This window comes from Lipotes vexillifer, unplaced genomic scaffold (genome assembly GCF_000442215.2).
Source record: "Lipotes vexillifer unplaced genomic scaffold, Lipotes_vexillifer_v1.1 scaffold399, whole genome shotgun sequence".
Taxonomy (NCBI): domain Eukaryota; kingdom Metazoa; phylum Chordata; class Mammalia; order Artiodactyla; family Lipotidae; genus Lipotes; species Lipotes vexillifer.
In genome coordinates, this window is record NW_006798881.1 from 960278 (window position 1) to 980514 (window position 20237).

The following is a 20237-nucleotide window of genomic DNA, read 5'->3' on the forward strand; positions in this document are numbered from 1 at the left end:
TTGCTGTAGACTTGACAATGTTTGTAATGAATTCAAGATACAGGGCAAAAAACACTTATATGCAAAACTTAAATTGCAATAAAGTCATTTATACAACAACTAAGTTTTTGAATCACAAGTATATATTTCCCATGCTATCGACAATTAAAATAAGAAGTGAGAACTCAAATCCCACACACATTTGCAGCAGGTGTATTTTCTGAGTCTAAACTATAGCTCCTGCAGCATTTTTCATACTTCAATGCAGTGCTAAAAAGATTTCTATATTCCAAAATCTACTTAACTGTGCATGTGAGGAGCTTCTATCTAATCTTCAATTGGCAATGATTAATGTAATATAATAACATGCTAAAAGCAAATTTTAAGAGAAAAATGTGTTAGAATTCTACAAATGCCTCCTAAAAAATAGATGTGCCCCCAAATTATCACATGCTCATAAATTAATATCAGTATTCGGCAATATCTATCTGTGTGAAGACATTTCATTTTCAAGAATGAAATATGTAAAATCTCATTCTAGATTGACATTAACAGATGGAAATTCACAACTGATTTGATAGGAATGCTGACTTTGAACCCTGGTTAAGAAAAATGTTCTTTCTTTCTTTCCCCCCAAAGAATTTCATTATTTTCTTTACCTCTCTACGCTGTTCTCTGCTGCTGCTGGTGTTGTTACTAGTAGTAGTACTGTTATAGTTTGAATTTTGCCAACACAAAATTGTAGAAATCTGTTTTTTCTCGTTATGTAATACCTACATGATTTCCCTGATTTTACTTCTTCATGTGCAAAGCCTAAATTATTTGCTTTCTAACCCATTACAGAAAAAGGTTGCCAACTCCTGCTCTAATATGCCTACCTTCACTTATTAGGTTTTTTCAATAAATATTTCCATACTGCATCTTTTTTATATTTTAAGAAAAAAGATAAAGATTAAATTGAAAAGAAAACTCATTATTTACAAAGAATGAAATATTTATGCAAACACTGACTACTTAAAACCAAAACAAAACAAAAACAAGTCTGATATACAGGGAAAAGTACCAATCTACTATTCTCTCACACCATGTAATGCAAACAAACAAAACCAAATGCTCAGCCCCAACTAAAACAAAACAAAACAGAAAAACACATTTTTTGAGATGTAGTTCATGAGTCTGTTTTGTTTCTTTCTGTTTCATAAGAGCAACTGGTTAAATAGTCATAAAAATTCCTTAGAACTATAATATATATCACTTTTAATACACTTTTACATTGATACTAGTCTTGCTAAAATACTTTGAGTTTATGGATAATTTACAGTTTTCATATATGTTACGATAACATGCCCAGTAAACTGATTGTAAGGCAAGCATTTCAAAAAAGCTTTTCAAAAGAAAGTATTCATGAATTACCCATGCAGTTAAAGGAGATCATTAAAATAATTTTTAAAAGACTGCTTCCTAACATTTATTTATGGATACCCACTAACAATTAAGCTCTCTATTGGGGGCAGGAGGGGGAGGCAGAAAAAAAAAACATAAAAATATGACCATTGTGTGTAATAAATAATAGAATCCAAACCTTTTTCAACTAAATATCATCCTCTCTAAACTTCCAGAAGGCAAGAGTTCTGAATATAGTAATAACATTAGCAATAACCATAACAACCACAAACATTTACTGAATATTTTATGTCTGACAAGTACAATGATAAGGTATTTGTATGTACAAATTCATTTGAGACAGAATGTTACCAATTTTTATTAAATACCACCACTAACAGGAAATTCATTAATTTACAAAGCATCTTTTCATTTTTTACATGGGTATAGAAGCTAGAATAGCATTTCTTACATAAACCAATACCAAATCTATCTTTAACTCCAGAAGAAAATCTATCTCTTTTAGACTTCTCTTAATTAAATTATGCTTATTGATCAAATTTGTTTTCACACTATAGTCAACAATTAACTCAAGATATATTATAAACGTAACAACTTCTAGGAGAAAACTAGACGTTTGCAGAAGTTACTTAAGATACAGAAAGCAAGAAACATTAAAGAAAACATTTATCAACTGGACTTCATAAAAATTAAAATATTCTGCTCCTTGAAGGACACAAGTAAATAAAAAGACAAGCCATAACATGTATGGAAGAACACATTCACATATATCTGACAAAGGACTTGTATCCAGAATATGTAAAGAACTCTTGTAACTTAAAAAGAAGAAAACAAACAATCTAATACAAATGGGCAAAAGATTTGAAGATGGCTCACAATAGCAAATATAGCAATGGTCAATAAGCAGAAGAAAACCCATTAGGGAAATGTAAGTTAAAACTACAATGAAATAAACTATACAAAAATTATAATGGCTAAAATTTTAAAAGACTGATACCACCAAGTACTGATAAAGATGTGGACCAACTAAAATGCTCATGCATTGGCGGAAGGAATGTAAAATGGCACAACCCCTTTGGAAAACAGTCTGGCAGTTTCTTGTAAACTTTAATATTCCATATGACCTAGATATTCTATTCCTAAGTGTTTAGTTACAGGAAATGAAAACATATGCCTGCAGATAGACTTGAAAATTTTTCATAGCAATTTTCTTCCTAATAGTCAAAAACTGAAAACAATTTAAAAATCCATCAATAGGTGAATGAATTTTTTAAAAAACTACATATTCAGACAATGATCACTCCTCAACATAAAGGAACAAATTACTTATACATACAACAACACGAATGAATTTCAAAAACATTATGCAGAGCAAAAGTAGCCAGACACAAGGCTACATATTTTATGATTTCATTTAAATAAAACCCTAGAAAAGTGTAATTGATTCTATAGTAACAGGAAACAGATCAGTGATTGTTAGTGGCAGGAGAGGGTGAAGAAGAAGGGAACCCTGGGGTGAGAGGGGGAAGTGAGGGATGGTCTGGCAGGCAGTACTATGGAATTTCTGGCATGATGGAAATATACCATATCTTGACATGTGTGATCCATGGGGTGGTAGTTACATGGGCTTACATTACTCATGTATGTAAAGCAGATGGACAGATACTTTGAAATCACCCTTATAAAACATGTCTTACAAGACTTTCAGATCTTTTGAGGGTAGAAAATATTTCATTTTGATATCCATATCTCATGTGCTTTGCACATATCTGCTGAGAAATTTCCTCAAATGAATTTCAAATATTATGTTTAAACTCCCTCACTAAAAAATTCTTTATTTCACTTTTTCAGATATTTACTAAAAAATATCACTAAATAAAATATGATTTTATTTTAGGTCACCCTTCATGCTATATGGCTCAGAAATCTTATTAGAATGTCCATTTCTTCTCTTCTGGATAACTACTGCATATACACTGTAGTAGATAATCTTGGTTTCTAACAAACTATCACTTGGATATTGATCTGCCTGTTCCAACTTTTCACATTAATGACAGCCTATCTAGAATATAATAAAGCCTTTCAAATGAAATCAGAGCTTATTATTATGAAATAAAGATAAGGCAAACATTTCCTTCAACCCCAAATACATTTGACAAAAGCTGGGAATTGTCTTAACTTTTCTCTCATCTACTACATCCAACCAGTGAACAAGTCTTTGGTGATTCTATTTTATTAGCATTTTTTCATCTATATTCCTTTCTTCCTTTCCTTTTCTACTTATATCTCCAGTTTAGGAGGCACTTACGTTTCTAACCATCCTCTGCCCTCAGTAATGTCCTCCATGCTACCATCAGACTAGTCTTTTAAAAATATGAATCTGTTCATGATAAATCCAGAATTAACATCATTAACAGTCTAACAATGTCTATAGGAAGAGTAAACATTCAAGAACAATCTACAACGGCTTCTAATATCTACCCACTATTTCTTCTTGGCCAGACCTAAATTCTAGTTGTAATTTTCTACTTGCAGCTCTCTCAAATCTTCCCATATCCAACCATTTTTATGCCTTGTTTCCTGTATTCATGATGAAATCCTTACCAGAAGTTCTGTTTAAGTGTTAATTTCTTCTTTTCTATTTCTTCTGTTTTCTTCCTGGCAAAATTAACTTTCTTCTTACTACTATATGCTTCTTGAGATTAGGAATCCTATATTCTGTATTTTTGCATATACAGTACCTAGCATAAAGGTTAAGACAGAGTAAGCATGCAACAAATGCTCCTTTAAAATCTTGATAGAATGGACAACTTGCCTGCGACAATGTAAATTTTCAGAATTGACTCAAAAATTAAATAACCAGGGCTTCCCTGGTGGTGCAGTGGTTGAGAGTCCGCCTGCCGATGCAGGGGACACGGGTTCGTGCCCCGGTCCGGGAAGATCCCACATGCCGCGGAGCGGCTGGGCCTGTGAGCCATGGCCGCTGGGCCTGCGCGTCCGGAGCCTGTGCTCCGCAACGGGAGAGGCCACAGCAGTGAGAGGCCCGCGTACCACAAAAAAAAAAAAAAAAAAAATTAAATAACCAAAGAAATTTAAGTCTGTCAAAATTATATTCAAATAAGCTCTGAGCTCAGATTGCTTTATATGGTCTTGAAAAATTTAAATGAGGAGACAGTTATTAAGCTATAATAACTATTCCAGTCTACAGAGAAAAACAGAATGCCTTTAAATTCATTTATTAACTAGCATAACTCTGATATTCCAAACGGAAAAGGAAGTCATACACAAAACCAACCACACAAAAATAAATCACATTTACTAATGTAAATATTTTAAAACTCATAAATAAAGTAGTGGTAAATTAAGTCCAGCAATGTACTGGAAAACTGATATACTATAGTCAAGTATAACTTAATCCAGAAATGCACATGTGGGTTAATACTGGGTTGTACATAAATATAACATAAATATGTCAAAGGAGCAGGGGACGAGAGAAGATTATAAACAAATTACTTCCCATGATTAGAAAAAATACCTAGCCTAAACCAACAGCAAATATGATAAAAATTAAAGTATTTTGGGCATTTGCATTAAACATTGAAAACAGCAAAAAGGTAGAAGTAGAAACAAGAGGTATAAAGTTACTACTGTAAAACAGAAAAAGTTATGATTACTTAACAATTTTATGACTATCTAGAAAATAAACTAAGTACAACTATACTTAATACAGAAGTTGAATAAAATAAACAAAAGTAAAATAGTATAGAAAATTAAGAATTTTCTTACATGTGATTGAATAGTGGCCTCCTGCATAGTACTCACATCGTAACCCCTAGAACTATAAATGTCCCCTTAAATGGCAAGAGGAACTTGCAGATGTGATTAAACTAAAGATCTTGAGATGAGGAGAGTACCCTAGATTACCTAGATGGTCCCTAAATATAATCAAAAGGGTCCTCATAAGAGGGAAACAATGTCAAAGGAGGATGTAGATGTGGTGACAGAAGTAAGATGTTGGAGTGACTCAAGGAAGGGGTCACAAGCCAAGGAAAGCAGGCAGCCTCCAGAAATTAGAAAAGGCAAGGAAAGGGATTCTCCTCTACAGACTCCAAAGGAACCAGTCCTGTCAACACCTTGACTTTGGCCAAATGAAACTGATTTTCGACTCCTGGCCTCCAGAACTGTAAGACAATAAATAAATTTGTGTTGTCTTAAGATACAAAATTTGTGGTAACTGTTACAGTGGCCACAGAAATCCAATAGTGTATAGAACTACAATAATCAGTTAAATATATAAATGAAAAAAAGATTTGAAAAAGCAACTAGAAATGGCCTTAAATAAATAACTAGGAATGATCTTAAATGAAACATGTTGGACATCTATACAGAAAAAAACTTTGCTAAGACAGAAAAGAAAAATAATCTCAGCTCATGTATGAAATCCTAGGTATTATAAGAATATCTTACACAAACAATTTAATAGTTTTAACACAATTTCACTAAAATAAAAAACAAAAATGCTTTGTTTGGGAAGGATACTTGGCAAAATGATTCTAAGTTCAGGAGGAAAAGAAACATAGCAATAAACCAGGATAGTTTTAAAACTTAGGGATAATAGAATCAGAGAATTATTACTCTAGTAGATAATTCAAAATAAAGAGACACTTCAAATCAGCAATAAGTAACACAAGAATTAATGTAACAATGGGCCAGAATAAATAACCTTCCCCCCAAAACCGTGGAATACATAAAAGTTTAGCATGAAACTAGCACATATCATTACTCAAAAATAATATGGCTGGCATAACTGGAGAAATTACAGTGAGAAATTTTCCTCCAAAATATCTTAAAATAAATTCTATATAAATGAGGGACTTCCCTAGTGGTCCAGTGGTAAAAAATCTGCCTTCCAATGCTGGGGATGCGGGCTCGATCCCTGGTCGGGCCACTAAGATCTCACATGCTGCGGGGCAACTAAGCTGGTGAGCCACAACCACAGAGCCCACGTGCCATGGAGCCCGCGTGCCACAACTAGAGAGAAGCCCATGCGCTGCAATTAAAGATCCCGCATGCCTCAACGAAGATCCCGCGGGATGCAACTAAGACCCAACGCAGCCAAAAAAAATAAAGAAAATAAATAAATAAATATTTTTAAAATTCTATATGAGAGAGTTGCAGCAGCCAAAATTTAGATCAAACCATAAGTGAGCATACATACAACCTCAGAAGGAGAAAAGATATTTTAAACACAGACATGAAAGGAAAAGGGAAAGGCAGACAGAGATGACCATATAAAATTCTTAAGATTTTTAATGTGAAAAATATGATAATTGTTTTATATAATTTGGGGGGAATGCATAATGGGAAGAAATGGGCCAAGATTTTAAAAGCACACAATTATCGGGAATTGGAAAATATCATGAGACACAGACACAGGCATAAATTACTACTAGGACTGTGAACTGATTTCAATTTCCTGAGATATAATTTGGCAATGAATACTCAAATATCTTAAAATATTGTATATACTCCTATGACCCACTATTCTATGTTCAGTAATTTATCATAACAGAACAATCGTAAGTGTATACAAAAACTTAAACACAATAATATGCACTGTGTTTATATTTTAAAAGATTAAAACAAGTATACAATAAAGGATTGATTAAATATAACAAATGCCTAAGATGGGATTTTCTGTAGACACTGAAAAGATCACGCTTGTGAAGAATGAAGAATATATACCATCTAAATATGCACATGGTACAATATTAATTGAAAAAAGGTAAAAAGCTCTCTATACATTATGATCTCTATTTTATAGATAATGTGTATTAAGACTAGAAGAAAGCATAGAAATACACTTACAAGAGCTATTTTTATCTTTAAAACCTTCCCTAATTCATAAAAATAAATGATAATTTTACATTCAGAAACATTTTAATTAGAATACAGGAAAATGGAAGAACTCAAGATGGGAAGGTTTTTCCTTTCCTTCTAAAAGTAATGAAAAAGTCAAAAGAAGGGGCTTCCCTGGTGGCGCAGTGGTTGAGAGTCCACCTGCCGATGCAGGGGACATAGGTTCGTGCCCCAGTCCGGGAAGATCCCACATGCCGCGGAGCGGCTGGGCCCGTGAGCCATGGCTGTTGGGCCTGCACGTCCGGAGCCTGTGCTCCGCAACGGGAGAGGCCACAACCGTGAGAGGCCCGCGTACCGCAAAAAAAAAAAAAAAAAAAAGTCAAAAGAAAAATGCTTCATTGATTTGACTCCATGAAAATATAAAACTCTTTGTATAAAAAAATGCCATAAACAAAGATAAAGATAATTGACAAAAGGGAAAAACACAAGTACATGGAACAAATGGCTAATATCTTTATATTATCCATTTGACAAAAATTTTAATTTTGGCCAACAATATTCTACCCCAGAGGGCATAGCAGTAAACAAATCAGAGTAGATACCTGCTCCCATGGTTCTTTCATTCTCATTGGAAAGGACAGGTAAGAAGGTAACTTCAAACAGTGACTAGTGCTATGAAGACCATAAAAGACTGGGGAAACACACAAACAAAACAAAAACCCCACAGGCAGTAACGTGATGGAATGTGAAAGGGGTGAGAGGGATGTAGCACTAGAAAGTTGATAACAGTTCCGCTAAGGAGGTGACATTTGAGCTGAAACACTAATGATGAGACATAATCACCATGTAAAGATCTGAGGAAGAGGGATCCAGAAAATGGCTAACCACAAGTGCAAAAGCCATGAGGCAAGACAAAGATTAGCCTGTTTGAGAAGTGGTTGAAGTGTCTTGAGCATAAAGGGCAGTGGGGAGACTGAAATAAGATGTAATCAAGAAATCTCAAGACCAAATCATGTTGGGACCTTTAAATCATCATAGAAAGTTAATATAGCATTTCAAAACAATAAGGAAAATATCAACATCCCCAAACAAGACTAGAAACAATTCACAACTGAAAAAATACAACTGATCAATCAATACACCCATTAAAGTTTCAATCTACCTAGTAATCAAAGATAAGCAAATTAAAATAGCAAGATACAATTTTTTACCTTTCAAATTGGAAAGCTATCACAAATCATCATTTATATACAATGGCAGTGAGGTGAGAAAATGACAAGATTGTTATTTATGCTAGCAAAAAATGAGGAAAAAAACTAATCAAAAATAGAGGTGTAATTTAAATAAATTATGGTACATTTCTGCCATGGAAAAGTGCGTGTCCATTAAATCTTCGAAGAATATTTAATGTTTAATTATGTCTGATACTGTTGATTACACCATTTCCAATCCATTCACAAATTCTAACAGTGCCCCTCCAAAGCATCAAAGCCCTAAGCCACCATAATTTCTAAGACTACTGCAATAACTTCCTAATAACTACCTCTTTCTAGCCCCTCACCCCTTCCCTTGTTAATCTTCTATACAGCAGGGAGAGTGATTTCCTCAGTGTTAATCATCATAACATTCAAGTGCCCAATATATTCACATTTTAACTATAATAAAATTCTCCTTGCTATGTACGGCCCATGTGAGCTCACCCTGTGTTATCTCATAAACATCTCCTTTTGCCACTCTCTCCCCCAACAACATTCAACACACACAGCATTTGTCTCTGTTCTTTGAACTTGCCAAACTCATTCAGATCCAAAGACTTTTGTCCTTGTTATTCCTGATACCTGGAATGTGATTTTCTTCCTCTGAATCATTTAGAGCTCAATTTAAATATCCCTTCTTTGAAGAGGTCTCCTCTTGCTATCCTAGCTAAAGCATACTCCTCCTCAACACTTTTATCACATACACTTAGTTCCTTTATAGTATTTATGCCTATGTGAAATTATTTACTGTTATATGTCTTCCTCTTCACTTATAAGAGTATAAGCTCCACTAGAGCAGAGACTTTCTGTATTCCCAGCATACAGGACCTAGAGAACAGTACTACAAACTAAACATTTATTGAATGAATGAATGAAGAATGAGAATAGAATATTATATAAATAACAGAATGTTGATTATATTAAATTTACTAAGTGACACACAAACCACCAAATAGATATAATATATAGCGTATAAAAGCAACATATGCCAATGTTAATATAAATATGGGCGAAACTGGAAAACAGGTTATAAAACATACATAGGCTTCAAATTTTATTTTTATATAAACCAAAAGAAAATTTAACTAACTTGAAAATTTACCATTTTCAAAGAAATAACTGAGACACTGAAATATTAAAAGTCAATTTATAAAATTAAGAGCTCTTATGTATGTATGTGTGAATGTGTGTAGACAGATGATAGACATATGTAGATACACACATACTACTAAAAGAAAGATGAGGGGAATGAGAAGAAAATAGGATTATACTAATGAAAATATTCAAAATTATAGACTGAAAAGAATATTTTTAAGAGAACACATTTAAGAGGTCATCTTATTTCTATATAATACTGATATTCATTCAAATAATTTTATGAAACACTCTAAAAAACCACAGTAAGCCCATATTCAATCTGACCTGAAATGATAGCACATTCATAATGAAAATTTTCATAAACCAGTGATTATCTTCAAAGACTATAAGAAGAAAAGGCAAAGGGCAAAAATAAGCTATCTATAAAGTTCTAGCACAGGAAGCACTAAAATAATTTTTTGAAGTTTTAAAAATGCTTTTTATTTCAAAAAAACCAAAAATATAAAATGAGAAATGACTATATGTTATAATCTAAAAAATGAATATTGTCAATGACCAAGATAAATAATGGCCCAAAATATAGCGAAAAAACTCTCAATTTAAATATAGAAAAAGGGAACATTCAATTACCTCCTTGAGAACAATGGGCTTCCTCCCAAGCCTCCATTGAAAAATATGATGTGAAATTGTTTCCATTGTTTTTCTATTAAAAATCTTCCAATTCAGTTTTCCTTTATTGACCCAATTCCCTGGTACTTAGGGAGGGTAAGGCTGTTTTTTTGTTTTTGTTTTCTGTACATGTGTGATTGCTTTTCTGTCTAGAATAGTCTTGAGTTATTTCATTTGATTGTATCACAGATCTGGCAGGAGCTTCACCTCTGGCAAGTTAATGTCCACAGGTGATGTGGGAAGAGGCTGAAAAGGCATATGGTAAGCAATCCGTGCATGTTCTTGGATATTACTCTTCTTAGGAGGCCACTGTATTTTACTAGGATAAATCAGATCCACAGTGGTACTGGGAGTTGAGTTGACTTCAAAAGAAACTTGCTTCCCATTTGTATTACATATGTCTAAAAGAGCTAGAAAGGGACTAACGTAAAAAGAGAACTAACCCATTAGTTGTCTTCTGCTAAAATTATTTTCTCAAAACTGCCTGTAACTCCATATTTTAAAAATGGGATCAAAGGAAAAAAAGACTGAACTCGGTGTGTAAGTTATAACAGGAGCCTACAAACTAGCATATATACTAGCATAAGGCCAGTAAAATTTGCTTTCACATAGTTAGTACCAAGCCAAGTGTTCTTAATAGGTTATTGTTCAGAATTCATTTAAGGTACTTTCCTGGTAGTGTTAACATTAATAGGAAAATTATCTAGTTGGAATAATGTGTGACTGATTTTAAATGTGGGACTGACCTGTGTTTTGGCAATCCATTCAATATTTTTAAGAGTTAAATACCAAGAATCAACTATCTCACAATTAATTGAGTGAACTTAGAAAGGATTTACTGAGAATATTCTCTATGGAAATCACAAATGTGAATAATATGTGGTTTCTACTCTCAAGGAAAATGTAATATAAATAGAAAGACAAAACTAGTACACAAATCTTGGTAAGTGATAAGTAATGAACTAGAGTTTTATCCGTAAATATAGAATGAAGCATACTGATTTAAGACATCTTAAAAGCAAAACAATTTTAGAATCTGGAAATAAATAGAATGATATTCAAATCAAAGGAGAAAAGAGAGAGATAATATTTTGACCCCACGTCACAGGTTTATGGTGAAGCCACAGCAAGAATGATTTAGGTTGGGAGGCAGAATGAGAATGGAGAACTAAAGATCTGGTTTGGTTTCAGACAAGCTGAATCTGTCACAACCTGCAGCACAGTGGGAAAATGTGGAGATAGAATTTCAAAAAGAAGCATAAAAAGTAAATATCAATTAATGGCCAATTTTCTTATTATTTGCGTTTACCTCCACAACATGAGTAAGGTATTATGCCGTGGAGCACTAACATTAAGTATAAAATAAAGAAGTAGGTTTCTGATGAATTTTAGAGCTCTTTACTATTTAATTTTTAACATTTTACTTGACCCACTGAAACGGTTTCTATACTAAAGTCCTAGACAATATCACAATTAAAAAACAGAAAGAGCCATTTAAAAGGAAAAAAAAAACAGAATGACAAATTTTAAAAGAGAAATATATTTCAGATAGTATATTTTGAAAAACTATATATATATTTTTTTTTGCAATATGTGGGCCTCTCACTGTCGTGGCCTCTCCCGTTGCCGGACGCGCAAGCTCAGCGGCCATGGCTCACGGGCCCAGCCGCTCCGCGGCATGTGGGATCCTCCCAGACCGGGGCACGAACCCGTATCCCCTGCATCGGCAGGTGGACTCCCAACCACTGCGCCACCAAGGAGGCCCGAAAAACTATATTTTTAAGTATTAATTTTCCTATATGACGACTGGTGGCTATACATACCAGATGCTTCCTAAAAACACCCCTGAATTTTAGTTTTCCCAAGTATGCTCATGAAAACTTAGAAAAATAGAAATTTGTTCTTTCTAATATCAAACTTCCATGACATAGCAATATTCACTTAACTAAGTGAAAAATACAAGAATAATTAATTTTACTAATTTTGTAAAGTAAATAGAATGTTTGAATTACTGCAATGGTTGGGAAAAGAGTAAAGTAGCAGGAATAAATAAATAGTTTCTTGATACCTAGACGTACTTTGTCATATTTTACAGTTTGTTCCTTCTTATGAAAACACAAATACAAAAGTCTATTGGTATAAGAAATATGACTTCATAAAGTAATCACATATATTACAATTCCTTGCATCAATGCTGCTGGAAATTCATCTGATCCTGAGATTTGTCATATTTACCATTTCACCTGACATAAAGGTCAGAACATCCATTCACCAAGATTCCTAGGCTAGGAAGTATTAATTGATAAAAATCAAAAATTAAGTATTAAAATGTCACTAGTTACATTGGTGAAAGTTAGTAAATAAGGTAAAAATCTTTCTTTGAAATTTTAGATGAGATAATCCATATTTAATAGCAATGTGGAAATAGCAAAAAATTATGGGGATATTTTATTGATAATTGATTTATCTTCTCTGAAAGTTTAATGATCTGATTTGAAGAGAACACATTTTTTTTTCTATTTTACTTCTTAGTATAATAGCTATACTTATTTGGAACTTTCCAGAAAAAAAAAAGACTTTTAAACATCAAAGGAATTTTTCAATTATTTCTACTTACAATGCCCTTTTGACTTGGGAATTATCTAATTATCATATATTTACCTGACAATACATATTAAAGAATCCTACTTTTGGCTAAATTTCAGCAATAAAGATTGCATTAAATTATGTTGAGGAATGGCAGAAATTCAATGCTGCATTCCAAACTGTTTAAGTCACCTTTGCACAGCAATCACTCAAAATAACAATACAATAAAGTCTGACTGAAACAGCACTTTACTCCCAACAAATACAACTTCAATTTAGTTTTCTGTTATAGGAATACTACTTTCTCATAACCAGTGTTCTTGGTGACCAACAGCTTGATTTTTCACCATTTCTGACCACATTTTGTGATACAATCTGAAACCTTGAAGAATTCAAAAAAAAAAAAAAAAAGAAAGAAAGAAAGAAAAGAAAATCTGATAATGGAAAGAAATTGGTTTTTTTTCTCTAACTTTCAACCTGAACCTGCTTGGATTACCTGGTTATCCTTATTTAATCATCATTGACACTCTATCAATTGTAATAAAACAAGGAAGAAAGACAAAGAGATGCAACGGAAATGGAAGAAGATCAACTGAGCTAAAACACAACTAAAACCTAAAATGCACTTGCCTAAGAATGAATGAAGGGCAATACCACTGGCTTAAAAAAAAAAATCAGAGGCATAAAAAATAATTCTTGCACCCTCAAATATTTTTGGACTAAGGATATACATAAATAAAAATAGAAGTATTAATTACTCAACAGTAATATTATAAACCCCAATCTCAGTGTTTAGAAGAGATTCATTAATTCAGCAAATAATATACTGAATACATAACAGAGAACAGCAGTAAGGGATTCACCAAGAAATAAGTCAGTGGCTGTCTTAAAAATGCTCACAATCTAATAGGAAGACAGACATATTTATACATAATACAATAATACTTTAAACAAAGTATTAGTGAGAACACAGAACACACTAGAGAAAAGCATTTATTCTAACTGCCAAGACCAATAAAGACTTCACCTAAATTGGACATCGAAGACTGAGTAAGATTCTATCAGGAGGAAAAGCTAGAAAGAACATTCCAAACTCACAGAATAGCCTAAGACAAGGTATGGAGATACAGAAATGGATGAACATTCATAGATATGCCAGCTCCCCATAATGGCCTCAGTGCAGGTGATTTAAAAGGATATTAAAATGGGAATTTTCCTGTTTTCTCCGTTTCTGCTAAGGACCCGAAGCTGAGAACAACAGGTTCCAAGTCCTAGAGCTGAGGTGATACATCATCTATGTAACACCTGGAAAGAATGTGGCCAATAATTGCCCATGTATCCTTTAGTCTATCATTCACATAAAAAAATATAAGCATCTATTGGAGGAGGGGAGTTTATAAATTGTTTGGGGAAGGAATAGAACAATGATTCACTCAGACTTTGGCTTATGCCCTTCAGAATACAGGATACTCAAGGAATGGTACAGGAACTGGACTTAGGTCTGAAAAAGAAATCTAAAGGCAAGAGGGCAAGATGACCTCACTCCAAGCTACTACCTCAGAAATGGCCAAGAATTCCATTTCAGAGATTGTGGAGTACAGAATTACATTTTCCCATAGGACAGATAAGGATCCCTGGGAAAGGAACTAGCCCTGAGCCATTTTTAAAGAAACTCTACCCAAAGGACTACAAAAGGAACAAGATAACCCCAGAAGAAAGAGGCTGGAGGTAGACCAGAAAGTCAGAGACTAAGGAAGGTAGTCAAAGGAAGACAAAGGAAGTATCAAATTACAACTGGGTTATCCTCAGACAGTAGGAATCTTTGATAAACCCCAAAAAGCAAGAGAAAGAATCCATTCAGATTTCCAACATACCTTTACTACCAATTAGTTGTTCTCTATTTCTAATCTTGAATCTTTGGAAGACCCAGGAGCTGCACAGTGTGTAGGGAGGAAAAATAAGGCAAAAGAAATTAATACAAAAGTCTACTAGTTGACATGTCCTGTTCCCCTTCCCCACTCAGAGTTTTAAGACTGCTTTGAGTAAGGTTGATATAAGGGAGAAATTTTACACTGGATGACAGTTTGGAATTTTAATTTCTTAGTCTGTTTTTTTACTGCCTGAAAACAGTCTATTTTGCAATGCCAGAGAGTGAGTAAAGAAGGAATGACAGAGAAAACAAAAGAACAAGAGAGAGAGAAGAGCAAGAGGAGGAGAAAAAGGAAGAAGAGCAAGGGAAGGGCAGAATAAGGATAGGTGCTTGAACAGCACTGAGACAGAAAAAATAATATTCAAAATGGGATTTTGGATACAGTGACAGAAAAAAATAAAGTAACTTTCTGCTTGTACCCTGGTGAGTCCATCTCTTTTAATAAACCCACAGAGTGCTAAATGGTGGGCGAAGTAGTCTGATTATAAAGCGATAATTTTGATTTGATTATTGTGAAGTCTGAAATCTAGTCTATAAATATAGAAAAATTAAAGTTATTTTTTTAATCACATAATCATGTACACACTGTGAATTTGTTTAGGGAGAGCTCACATCTATTTTTAAATGTTCACTCATGTCCTGAGTTGCAGAAACTCTGTTAAGTACTGGGAAAAAGAAGTTAAAGGCAGATTCCACCTTCAAGGAGTTTACAGAAAGAAACACACAAGAACAGGAATAAGCAAAGCCTACAGGATCATGTACAAGGGTCACCTAACAAAAGTATAAAGGATGAAGCAGTAGGAAACACCTCAGTTAAGGAGAAATTAAAGTTAGGTCTAGGGCTTCCCGGGTGGCGCAGTGGTTAAGAATCCACCTGCCAATGCAGGGGACACAGGTTCGAGTCCTGGTCCAGGAAGATCCCACATGCTGCGGAGCAACTAAGCCCGTGTGCCACAACTACTGAGCCTGCACTCTACAGCCCGTGGGCCACAACTACTGAGCCCACATGCCACAACTACTGAAGCCCACGTGCCTAGAGCCCATGCTCCACAACAAGAGAAGCCACCGCAATGAGAAGCCCACGCCCCGCAAAGAAGAGTAGCTCCGGCTCACCACAACTTGAGAAAGCCTGCGCGCAGCAACGAAGACCCAACGCAGCCAACAATAAATAAATAAAAATAAATAAATAAATTTAAAAATTAAAAAAAAATAAGTTAGGTCTAAAGGATTAGGTTGGGTTATACAGATGATAGTAGCCTAGGGATTAAGGAGTACGTGAGTGGTTGGAAAGAAAGCTGCAGGCAGGCAAAGGCCCAAAGAAAGCATGGCATATTCTGGGAACTGTAAAAAGTTCAGTAGCAATCAATCAATCAATACATGCAGTCTACAAGGAAAGAAATAAAGTTGAGGAGCCGGATCAATACCTGGACAGGGAATTTGGATTTTATCAAAAGAATGATGGAGGCCACTGAAAGCTTTTAGTAACACTCATTTTTCATATACTGCATATCTAGTATATGCTAAGCACTCTTTCACAAGTTTGATTGTTTTTTCCTCACAACAACCCTGTGAGGTAGGTGTAATGATTTCCAATTAACAGATTGAAAAAAAAAAAAAAAACCTTAAATTTGTTAAGTTACACTTGATTAAATAGCTACAAAGTCCTGGCAATCAGGATGCCAAACATGCTTCAGAAAATACATTAGGAAGATGACACACACACACACACACACACACACACACACACACACACACACACACCACAAATATTACATATAACACATTGAAATTTCAGAGTTAAAAAAATGTTTTAAGTAATAATGCTTGTTAATTCAGTATTAAAGATAAAAGATTTGTGGCATTAAATAGTTCTTTAAGCAAACTTACACATTTTAAATTTTCAACTAATTTGATTTATATTGAGAAATACCTGCAGAATTCATGAAAACAGACAGGAATTAATATATATATAAAATAAGATATAGCAAAGATTGAGGTAATTATATGATGATTTTATCTCAATATATTTGCCAGAGGTTATTTGGGAAATATATTTGAAAGGTTTTTTATCTCCCTATAATATCACAAAAATTTGTTCAGACAAATTTGGTAAGACAATTTTTTAACAATCTGTTTGGGATGGATCTAAAAATGTCTCTAATTTAAAAGACAGAGTATGTACTTTGTAAAACTGAGAAGAGTATCTGAGAATTTAAAAATATATATTGAAACTCCATTTAAAAATGTATGTTCTTTAAAATTAATTTAAATTAAAATCTACAAAGTATACTTCTCTGTAGCTTATTTTCTCATCAATTTCACTTATTTCTTCAGCTAGTCTTAATATTTCTTTTTAAAATTTTTAATTGAAATCTAGATGTTGCTAGAACATTATTGCTGGAAGTCTAAGTACGTATAATTATTTAGAAATTTCTATTATCTATGCATTTGATTCATTTTTCCTATTTCAAACAGAAAATTACAATGGGGGGATGAAAAAATAAAGGTTTCATTAAGATTAACTGCTCTTGATTTAGTATTTATTTCTGAATGCCAAATTATTAAGAGAGTATAAATTAAATAATAAGCCTGACCATAATTCTAGTTCTTCAGAATATGATGAAGAACACTCTCTTGGAAAATAAACAATTAAATAGAGATATTAGATATCTATAAGATACTTTATGCAATGAGGATAATTTCTAAATAAACTAACGTTTCAAATATACAATTGAACTGAAACACCAACATTATTTTTGATTACACAAGTAGTACATGTTCATTAAATTCAAATAGTACACAAGTGTATTAAATAAAATGAAAGTTTCCATATAATTCCCTTTTCCAAATACTATATACTGGGAGTATATTAAAGTAAAAGTTTCATATGAATCTAATAAGTTGTTAAACTTCATCATCCACAGAAGATCTAATATGTAACAATTAAATATCCTGTGTAACTGAAAAATATATACTCACATATGCACCACAGGTATAGTTTGTACCTTTTCACCAACACATTAAAATAATATATAAAACATATGGCCTATTCTGTCAAATATGATTACTTCAGTTAATAAGATGAATGAGATTAAGTAATACTTACACTGCATGCAGAAAATACAAAGGAACCAGTTATAGCAAATCGAATATTTCACATACTGATAAAATACCCTCTTGCTAGAGATACGTAAGTATATTATATTATGTCTAAACTATATTTTTAAAAATACTACTGTTCACTTTTTTAACGCTTTGACTATTGAGTGAAGTATTAAGTCTATGCAAGTAAGGGGTAAAATCTCCTTAAAATGTTAGTTTTTTGGTAATATTTAAGTGCATTCTTTTCTGAATGTAAATAAAGTCTAGCTTTTTCTAATCTGCTTGATGCTCCCTGATGAGAATCATACTGTATTATTTCTCAAAAAAATTTATTTCAAAACACTGGGGGTAACTCCACTATAAAATTAGAGACAGTTTAAAATCTTTGTAGGAAATCAGAACTCCCCTTTTGATTCTAAAATAGCATCACTCTGTATTTAATTAGTACAAATAATATTCTAACTGGAACAAAATCACTTGCACCAAAATATCTTGGTTACATAATGTAAGGTACAATTCTCAATACATAGAATTCTACCACTGAGTTAAACAGAACACACTTAAAGGTCTCTAGAAAATAATTTCTTCCACCCACCTCATTTTACAAGTAAACAAACTGGCCCAGAGAGGCTTTTATCTGCTTTCACTGAGAACCTACAGCATAGAGATGTACACAAATATCATTTAAGTTATGACACATACTTTAAAGTTACCTAAAACAAATGACACTATGTTTTATAAGATTAAGACTTTCTAATAACTGAGACCCTAATTTCTTGCCACAGAAATGTCTATAGATGCACACACACACAACACACACACAAAGATAACTAGTAAGTCATACAACTGACTCAAAAAAAGCAAAACAATGAAATATAACAATCCGTATCATATTGTTTAAAAATAGACACAGCAGTTCCTAATGTTATTTTCCTATCCTATAAGTCATAACCATGCCAAACTATTACAAAAGCAGCATTCTTGTAAAATTGTTTTTACAAAAGGAAAAAAGGAAATTATTAAACAGTTAAATGGGAGGGAGAGACTAAAATACGTTACGTGGAAGTTCAAATATTTACTTTTTATTCTCTCCCACGCTTTCTTTCAATATGTTAAAAAATTCAAACGCAATGTTTCTAGAACAAAAAAATCAAAACTACATTCATCACAAACTGGCTTTGTTGCAAAACTTTCATGAGAAGAGTGAAAGTATTAAGACTAAGGCATACAACACTGCAAGGAAAGCTAATTAGGATGTTTCTGTTGAATTATAAGTTGATTTGCTACTTTAAGGACACAGCTCTAAAATCTTATATAATACTGATTTGGTTATTTGAAAAATATTTAAAAACAAATTGATTCTCTTAAGTTGCATTAAAAGTGAAGTATTTATAAAAGCATTTTAGTTACATTTGCTTTTAGAATAAAATAATTTCTGAGCAGTGCATCCATTTGTTTGTTATTTAATCAGTACCAATCACAAATTAGATGACCTTAAAATAAAATTTAGAGCCAGGGAGAGCAGCACTAAGTTTAACTGACCTCAATACATTTTTAAATGATGCTTCCCAGTTTTTTGTTATTCTCTCATATTGGGTTTTCCAGTCTAGGGCGGGTACACAAGAAACTTACAGTCTATGTAGTACTCCTAGTCAGTTTCACTCTGCAGATGGCACAGTGGAGAAATACCTTCTGTACAGGACCATGTACAATTTCTTCTACAGCTGTCAGCACCTAGGGGAAAGTGCGCTGTTAAACAGTTGCTGCGTTCCACCTCAGAAGTGGCTGCAATTCGGTGGTGGGTGAAGTGACTCCTGTACATATATACAGGGATGAAAAGTACTATAGAAAATGAAAACATTTAACAACAAAAGTGGCTGTCTGAAAACTGTGCCACAGCAAAGCAGAATACATCATTCAGTCACAAGAGCCCTACACAGATAGGCTACTATTCACTTAAAAATTGAATGTTAAGAATGAGAAGGAAAAAATAGAAATACAGTTATTCAATTCACAATATAACTAGAAATCATTGTTAAAACATACGTTAAAAAATTAAACCCAAGCATTATATACTGATTTATAACATTATTTCTATAGTAATTTACCTAAAACCAGGCAAATGTATACAGTATGATTCTTTATTCTGTTCAGCCAATTTAATACTTCTGTTTTAGTTAACAATTCAAGGGGTAAAAAAAAAAAATAGGTGAGATATCAAACCTGAAGCATAAGTAACATGAAAATATCTAAAACGAACTGTGAGAAAAAACATTCTGAAATTCTTAATTACTTCATATTAAAAATTTTATAAAATAACCAGTCCTCAACTACTAGCAATGGTTATTTTTCAC

The 20237-nt window shown here is 33.2% G+C and overlaps 1 protein-coding gene across 2 annotated transcripts in view; it reads right to left on the reverse strand.

The window, feature by feature from the left end:
- NOVA1 (NOVA alternative splicing regulator 1) overlaps positions 1-20237 on the reverse strand; it is a 139443-nt gene that overhangs the window by 74328 nt on the left and 44878 nt on the right. The window contains exon 2 of one of the 2 annotated variants that reach the window (XM_007471130.1): positions 19516-19617. The exons of the other annotated variant lie outside the window; for it this stretch is intronic. The gene's annotated coding sequence lies outside the window, so the exon portion shown is untranslated. The remainder of the gene's footprint in view (positions 1-19515; positions 19618-20237) is intronic. 2 annotated transcript variants of the gene reach the window in all.